Here is an 8,294-nt window from a genome sequence, read left to right as displayed (position 1 = left end):
ACTCCATGCACCAACAAAGAAGAAACTGCTTTGGTCCTCCATCATGCCCATGATCAATTGTGCATCCCACCACCCTGATCTGTAGAAGTTCTATTGGATGATTTTCAGAAGTACCAAGCTTTTCTTCCAAATCCCTCTTAATCTGGAACCTCCAGGAAATCCACTCACGTCTAGTGGTAAATTGGCCAGGGATTAAACCAGAGTCTCCAGCACGGAGAGTCAAAATTGTACCATGAATCCACCAACGCCTCCTTCTCAGGTTGTTAGCTGCCTCAGTGTGTGTGTGTGTGTGTGTGTGTGTGTGTGTGTGTGTCCTTTGGGGAGAGGGGACTGACTCAGGCTTTATTTTAGAAAAGACAACTAGGTTTAGTTGTGGTCAGGGGCAAAATGATTACCCAAGCAGTAGATTCTGGTAGGGTGGGCTGAAGCCTGAGCCAACCCTCAAGTCCCCTGTTCCCTTTGAGCCCCTGCATAGCTCCTTTATCCCAGATGTTCCTGTGCAGGCAAAGGCAGGCTGGGAGGGGTCACAGAGGCAGTTCCCTTGGGCAGGGCATCAGAAGACTCAGACACCAGCTTCCCATTGCAGGACTCAATCTTCTTCACCACCACATCCCTGGTGGAACTGGTGCGGGAGGAGGAACTGGAGGGTCCGCCTGAGCCGAAGCTGGGCTGCATGGAGTCCAGGTGGTAGATGAGGCCAGGGTTTGGGAGGCTTGTGGTCAGCACCCCCAGAGTAGCCACGGGTGGTCTTCATGTGGATGCTCATGCTCTGCTTCCAGTCCCAGTCGGCTCTCCTCTCTCTCCAGCTGCTTGTGGTAGGTGGTGATCTGATGTCCTGGGTCATCTTGACATTCATCAGTTCCCAGTACTCGAGCAGCTGCTGCGCCTTGTCCTCTTTGGCCCCACATGGGTGGCCTCAAGCTCAGACAGTTTGTTGTTGGTGTCCTTAATGACCAGCTTTCCCCACTGCTCAGCGTCCACAATGGCGGCCTCCAGGGAAGCCCTCCGGTGTTTGAGCCCCTTCATCTTAGCGTGGATCCTGCTGATGCTCCAGGTCATCTGGGAGATGCGACCAAGTCCATCTCCATGCTTTCCAGCCAGTGCCTGCAGCTCCTCATACTTGATCTGGTATAGGCTCCCAGCCTCAGCCCAGCTGTGGTCAGCGACTTCCTTGTAGTGGGCCCGGGCCACAGCAAATGAAGCCATCCATGTCCAGGGAGCAGCTATTGCCCATGGACGGCACCACGGATGTGTCTGAGCTCTGGGCCTGTATCTCATGGAGCTCCTCACGCAGCTAGGTGATGAAGTTCATCTCCTGCATTAGCCCCTCCAGGGGGAATTGTTCAAATAGGCTTCGTGCACATCCTTCTTGATGACGATGAATCCATTCTCTGTCTCTGTTTGTTTGTTGATCTCCTACTCATACTTCTTGAAGACTTCCACCAGCCCCTGAATGTTGCCCAACTCTGCCTCCAACTTGAGCTTCTCCTGGCCCAGCATCTCTAGCTGCTGCCGAAGATTGTTGATGTAGCTCCCCAACATGGGGTCCATGTTGCTCTGAGATGTCTTCTGCTGTTGCAGACGGCTCCCCTTGGGCTCTAGCAGCTTGTTCTGCTGCCCCAGGAATCACACCTTATCATTGAAGGAGGCAAACGTATTATTGAGGGTCTTAGTCTGCTCCTTCTCCTGTGCACACATGGCCTGGATATTGGGGTCTGTCTCTAGCTTAATGGAGCTCAGCAGGGTCTGGCTCACCATAATGACCATGATGGCCCCCACACCTGTCCAGCTGAGGCCCCTGATCATACTCATGCTAGTGCCCAGGCTGACCTGGAATCTTCTGCTACTGCCCACCTGGGAGAAGGAAGATGAAGTGATGGTATAGGAGCAGTTGCTGAAGGCCCAGGAGTCAATAGAGGACACCGTGTAGGCCTTCTTGGTTACCCTGATGGACAACATGGTGAAGGCTAATAGGAGGCAACGGTGGAACCAGACACAAGTTTGAGAAGGAGCCAAGAAGCTGATTCTAGGTGGAGTTAGCTGCACTCTTTTACTTGGGGTTGTAGGACTGACAGTGGTGGATTTTGAGTAGCTCTTGGCTGGTGGCCACCCTAAGGTCCATGTAGCCCACAGGCTTTCGAGGAAATCTGCAGTTCTTTGACATGTCTAAATTGACATGCATAAACAAATATTTACATGTGCATCCATAGGTATATGTTTATGTATTTCTCTAGAGGTGTGTGTTTGAATCATAACATAATCATGGGAATGGCATACATCTCCTCCACCATATTCTGTTTGTTAGAAGTGAGTCAAGTCCCTCCACCCATCATCAATGATCGGTGATTATCAAGGGCATGATACTGTCCTGTGGTCTGCTTGCTACACACCAATGCATTTCTTCACATTTATCTTACATAAAATGAGAATAGTGATGATTTACAATCTCTAAATTAGGTGCTTCTCTGGTCTCAGTAAATCCTTAATATGATTAATTAAAATCAAGTGTATAATATATGTGGCCCACACATTTTGTTATGAAAAAGCACACATGCATATGCAGAGACACCCACCAAATTCTCCAGCCATAATGATGAACGACTTTGGTCCCCAAAGTTTCGCAAAACACGATTCTTCTTTCTACAGAGGTAATGTACTGAAGAGTGAAAATCATGCAGATGATTTAGTCCAACAATTTTTCCAAGTCTTCCATGAATTTCCGCCATTTTTTCCAGTTACATATCTTTCTTGTTTTGTCTCCACTAAATTATCAAGCTGCCTGGGTCAGCTTAATGTTTCACCTTGTCTTACACGATGACCTTCATCTAGATGAGACACTGGGGTCCCATAGGTAGGCTGCTCCAGTCTGTAATAGGGAAGTTGGACCTTCCAACGAAAATGTACCAGCAAGTAGTTTCCATGGTAAGTGTTGCAGCTCCAAGTGCCTTACCTCCCTTTTTTGATTCTTCGGTTGGCGTGTTTTTGCACTTTCTTTCCCTTTCACTAAAATAGCAGAAACATGTGTGTCTTCTCCCTCAATCAATACAACGCTTTATGAGTCCCAGATTTACAACAGTTTCAGTTACATGCAGTAAACCTCTGTCTTGGTCTTATTAATTACTTTCCATCCCCTGATCCCTTAGGCATTTTGGTTAAAAAAAATATGCTGACAATCAACTGCAATGGTTTTTAAGTTGGTTATTTGATAAGTAAGACTCTTTGCATGCAAAGGGTTTCTTGTTAATTATTTAAAGCCGAATCACTGGGAGGCTTTACTGGTTTTGCTGTGGTAAATCAAAGGCCCTTACCCTTAACTGTTCCTTCTCTCTTCTCTCACCTCTCTCTCTGAAGAATGTTTAGAGGTCTTACATGTAGACACTCCATGGTGCATTGCGCTGTTGCAACCTTTTCCGTGACAGGTTCGTTCCAAGTCTCAGACCAGTCTCTGATCTGGGAGACTGATGTCTTTCCATGTGCATGATTCTGCCACTGTGCAAAATAAGAAAGAAAGAACCCAAAAGCTTATCACATGGGATGTATTTTCACAGATCTTATGTTCTCCCTGCATCTCAGTTTCTGGAGAAGATGATGATTAATGAATCACTGACATTCATGTGATCAGAAGTTCACTTGGGGAAAAGGTAAATTGGGAACCTTCCATTCAGAGGTTGTGGGCAAATGATGTGTGAAATTGTTGACAAATTGCCTTCATTAAGCCTTCAGAGTAGACCTTTCTTCCCTCGTAAACTTGGCGTGCTTTCAAACATTGCTGTGCAGAGCTTTAAGCTGTTCACTGTGGAGTTGCAACCTGAGATAATGTTTGACATTAAACACATCATTGTGTAAAGTGGTAAAAAAATGTAACATTTACGAGTTGTTGTTAGGTACCATTGAGTCAATTCCAACTCATACAGACACTACGCACACCAGAAGGAAACACCTTCCGGCCTTGTGCCATCCTCACAATTGTTGTCGTGCTTGAGCCCACAGTTGCAAGCACTGTGTCAATCCATCTTGTCCTGGGCCTTTTTTTTTTTGCTGGATCTACTTTACCAAGCATGATGTTCTTTACAAGACTGGACTGTCCTGACAATATGTCCAAGGCAGTAAGAGGAAGTCTCTTCATCCTTGCTTCTAAGGAGCTTTCTAGCTATACTTCTTTCAAGACAGATTTGTTTGTCCTTCTGGCAGTTCATTTGACGTTCAATATTCATTGTCAGCACAGCACCATGATATAAATGCATGAATTTACAAGGGCAAGATTAATTTACTAGCAAAACGCAGATGTACAAACTAACACATTTTCCATCACATGCACAAAGGCAACAAAGATTTAACAGGAAGGACTTTTCTCTAATTGTTTAGCTCTCAAAATAGATTTCTTTCAACCAAGAGTCCATGTTGATTCTTAAAATAATAGTGTCTCCCATGTAATTGTCTCAGCTCAGCTCAGTTCTGCTCAGTGCAGTGAATAACTCTGTGGTCCTAATGGTTTGGGAGTTCAAATACCAGCTTCAGATACCTGCCTCACCCACTTACTAGGGATTTGGCTTCATGATACCAGCTTGAGTTCTCTGTGACTTAGAAGCCTCATCTGCAACTAGCAACAATAGTATCTACCTATCATGATATTTTCCGTCATCTCATAGGCATGTGAAAGTCGGCCACTGAGTAAAGCAGACTGAGAAGAATAAATGCATTTGAATTGTGATGCTGTAGAAGAATAGAGAAAATCCCACAAACTGTCAAAAGTACAACCCGATCTTTCTTGTTAGAAGTATGGCCAAAGTGGTCCTTAGAGGCAAAATTGGTGATACTTTGTCTTACATATTTTGAACATGTTGTCAGGAGAGACCAGTCCCTGGAGAAGGTCATCATGTTTGGCCCAGTAGAGAGGCAGCAAAAAAAGAAAGAAATATTCCACATAAAGATCTCTGAGGAAAGCTGAGAAGTACATTATGGAAGGTTAGAAAAGGCATATCAAACATATCAAACACACACACACACATATCTTGGGCAGATGTATAATATTATAATGAAATGTGCAAACATCTAGAGTGGAAAAATCAAAAAGGAAGAATACATTCAGCATATCCTAACCTGATAAGACTAAGAAAATATACAAGTCCTGAGTTGCAATATTGAAAGATTCTATGAGCAAAATCATATTTTAATTCACATTTCAACTGGGATTCCATCAATTACTACACCCTTGGGTTTTTTTGTTTTTATTTATTTATTTTAATCATTTTATTGGGGGCTCATACAACTCTTATCACAATCCATACATACATCCATTGTGTCAAGCACATTTGTTGTTAATGTTCCCATCATCATTCTCAAAACATTTGCTTTCTACTTGAGCCCTAGATATCAGCTCCTCATTTTCTCCCTCCCTTCCCTTACCCCCTCCCTCATGAACCCTTGATAATTTATAAATTATGATTATTTTGTCATATCTTATACTGTCTGACATCTACCTTCACCCACTTTTCTGTTGTCCATCCCCCAGGGAGGAGGTTATATGCAGATTCTTGTAATTGGTTCCCCCTTTCTACCCCACCTTCCCATCACACGCCCAGTATCACCACTCTCACCATTGGTCCTGAAGGGATCATCTGTCCTGGATTCCCTGTGTCTCTAGTTCCTATCTGTACCAGTGTACATGCTCTGGTCTAGCAGGATTTGTAAAGTAGAATTGGGATCATGGTAGTGGGGGGTAGGAGAGGAAGCATTTAAGAAAGAGAGGAAAGTTGTATGTTTCATCATTGCTACCCTGCACTCTGATTGGCTCCTCTCCTCCCTGCAACCCTTCTGTAAGAGTATGTCCAGTTGCCTACAGATAGGCTTTGGGTCTCCACTCTGCACTCACCCTCATTTACAATGATAGGATTTTTTGTTCTTTGATGCCTAATACCTGATCCCTTCAACCCCTTGTGGTCACACAGGCTGGTGTGCTTCTTCCATGTGGGCTTTATTGCTTCTCAGCTAGATGGTTGTTTGTTTACCTGCAAGCCTTGAAGACCCCAGATGCTATATCTTTTAATAGCCAGGCTCCATCAGCTTTCTTCACCACATTTGCTCATGCACACATTTGTCTTCAACTATCGTGTCAGGAAGGTGTGCATCATAGAATGCCAATTTAATAGAACAAAGTGTTCTTGCATTGAATAAGTACTTGAGTGGACTGTTTTAGGATAATTTTTATGGTGCAGCTTGAATTTCTTCTTTTAGTACCATTGGTTATTATTCATGTGCTTCTTCCAATATGGTTGATTGATTGTCATTAGTTCTTTGTGACATATGGTTATACGTTGGACTGCTAACCACAAGGTCAGCAGTTTTAAACCACCAGCAGTTACCAAGGAGAAAGTAGAGGCTTTCTATTCCTGTTAAAAGCTAAAATCTCAGAAACCTACATGGGAAGTTCTACCCTGTCCTACAAGATCAATATGAGCCAGCATTGACTCCATGGCACTGAGGGAAAAAAAAAGAAGAAAAATGGGCAAAATATTGAATAATGCAGGAGGCATTAAAAAAATAAAGAAAGAATACACAGAGCGACTATACCACATGGAACTAGTGCACATTTCAAAATTTCAAGAGGTAGTATTAAAGGAAGAACCAATGGTACTGAAGGAAGAAGTCCAAGCTGCGCTGACATCGTTATCCAAAAACAAGGCTCCAGGAATTGATGGACCACCAAGTACAGTGTTTCAAAACACTGATGAAGCAGTGGGAGACTCATTCCTCTATGCCAAGAAATTTGGAAGCCAGCTACTTAGCCAATGGACAGGAAGAGATACATAACTGTATGTATTCCAAAGAAAGGTAGCCCAACCGAATGCTCAAATTCTAGAATATCATTAATATCATATGGAAGTAAAATTTAGCTGAAGATATTCCAACGATAGTTGCAGCAGGACTGTACAGGGAGTTTTCAGAGGTTCCGGCCTGATTCAGAACAAGGGATATCATTGATAATGTCAGATGGATCTTGGCTCAGAGAATACGAGAAAGATGTTTCCTTGAGTATGCAAAAGCATTCAACGGTGTGGACCATCACAAACTATGGATGAGCTTGAGAAGAAGAAGTGCTCGTGCTGAACCTGTACATGGATCAAGAGGCAGTTGTGGGCACGGAACAAGCGAATACTTCAGGGTTTAACGTCAGGAAAGGTGTGTGACAGGGTTGTAGTCTCTCCCGATACTTATTCAATATGCTAAGCAAATCATCAGAGATGTTGGATTATATGAAGAGTAATGCGGCATGAGGATTGGAGGAAGGCTTATTAACAATCTGAGTTATGCAGATGACCCAGCTTTGCTAGCTGAAAGTGTGGAGGACTTAAAGTACTTACCAATGAAGACCAAAGATTGCAGCCTTTAGTACGGATTACAACCCTGTGTGAAGAAAAACAAAATCTCACGACTGGACCAATAGGTACTATATTTACAAACAGAGAAAAAATTGAAGTGGTCAGGTATTTTATACCCACAAAAAAAGCTCATAGAAACAAGTCAAGAGATCAAAGGCCCACTGCATTGGGTAAAACTTTTACATAAGACCTCTTCAGAGTATTGAAAAGTAAGGATGTTACTTTGAGGACTAAGGTGGGCCTTACCAAAGCCATGGTATTTGCAATCGTCTCATATGCATATGAAAACTGGACATTGAATAAGGAAGCCCAAAGAAGAATGGATGCATTTGAATCGGGTGAAGAATATTGAAAGTACCATGGACTCCCACAGTCAAAAAACCAAACTAGCTGCCATCAACTTGATTTTGACTCATAGTGGCCCTATAGAATTGCCTTTAAGTATTTCCAAGATGGTTACTCTTTACTGGAGTAGAAAGTCCCATCTTTCTCCTTTGGTGTGACTGGTGGTTTTGAACTGCTGACCTCGTGGGTAGCAGCCCAATGTGTAACCCCTGTGCCACCGGGGAGCCTTTTGGACTGCCAAAAGAACAAATAATCTGCCTTGGAAAAAGTACAACCAGAATGCTCCTTAAACACAAGGATGGTGAGACTTCATCTCACCTACTTTGGACATGTTGTCAGGAGAGACCGGTCCCTGGAGAAGGATTTGATACTTGGTCAAATAGTGAGGCAGTGAAAAAGAGAGAGGCTCTCAACAAGATGAACTGATGCAGTGGCCACAAGAATGGGCTCAAACAAAATAACAATTGTGACGATGGTGCAGACCTGGCAGTGTTTCTTTATTTGTGTCAGAATATTAGTTTATTTCTCTATCTCTTCTTTTTGAACAATAGATTGCAATAATTTTTTTAA

General features: G+C 43.3%; 1 pseudogene; it reads right to left on the bottom strand.

The window, feature by feature from the left end:
- Positions 1-480: 480 nt before the first annotated feature.
- Positions 481-1,959, bottom strand: LOC101655813 (annotated as a pseudogene).
- Between the last annotated feature and the right edge of the window lie 6,335 nt (positions 1,960-8,294).

The sequence above is a fragment of the Echinops telfairi genome, unplaced genomic scaffold (assembly GCF_000313985.2).
Source record: "Echinops telfairi isolate 266 unplaced genomic scaffold, ASM31398v2 ScPeMD7_7469;HRSCAF=8507_1, whole genome shotgun sequence".
NCBI lineage: Eukaryota > Metazoa > Chordata > Mammalia > Afrosoricida > Tenrecidae > Echinops > Echinops telfairi.
Note: the sequence above shows the minus strand (reverse complement) of the source record. Positions and strands in the feature narration are given on the sequence as shown.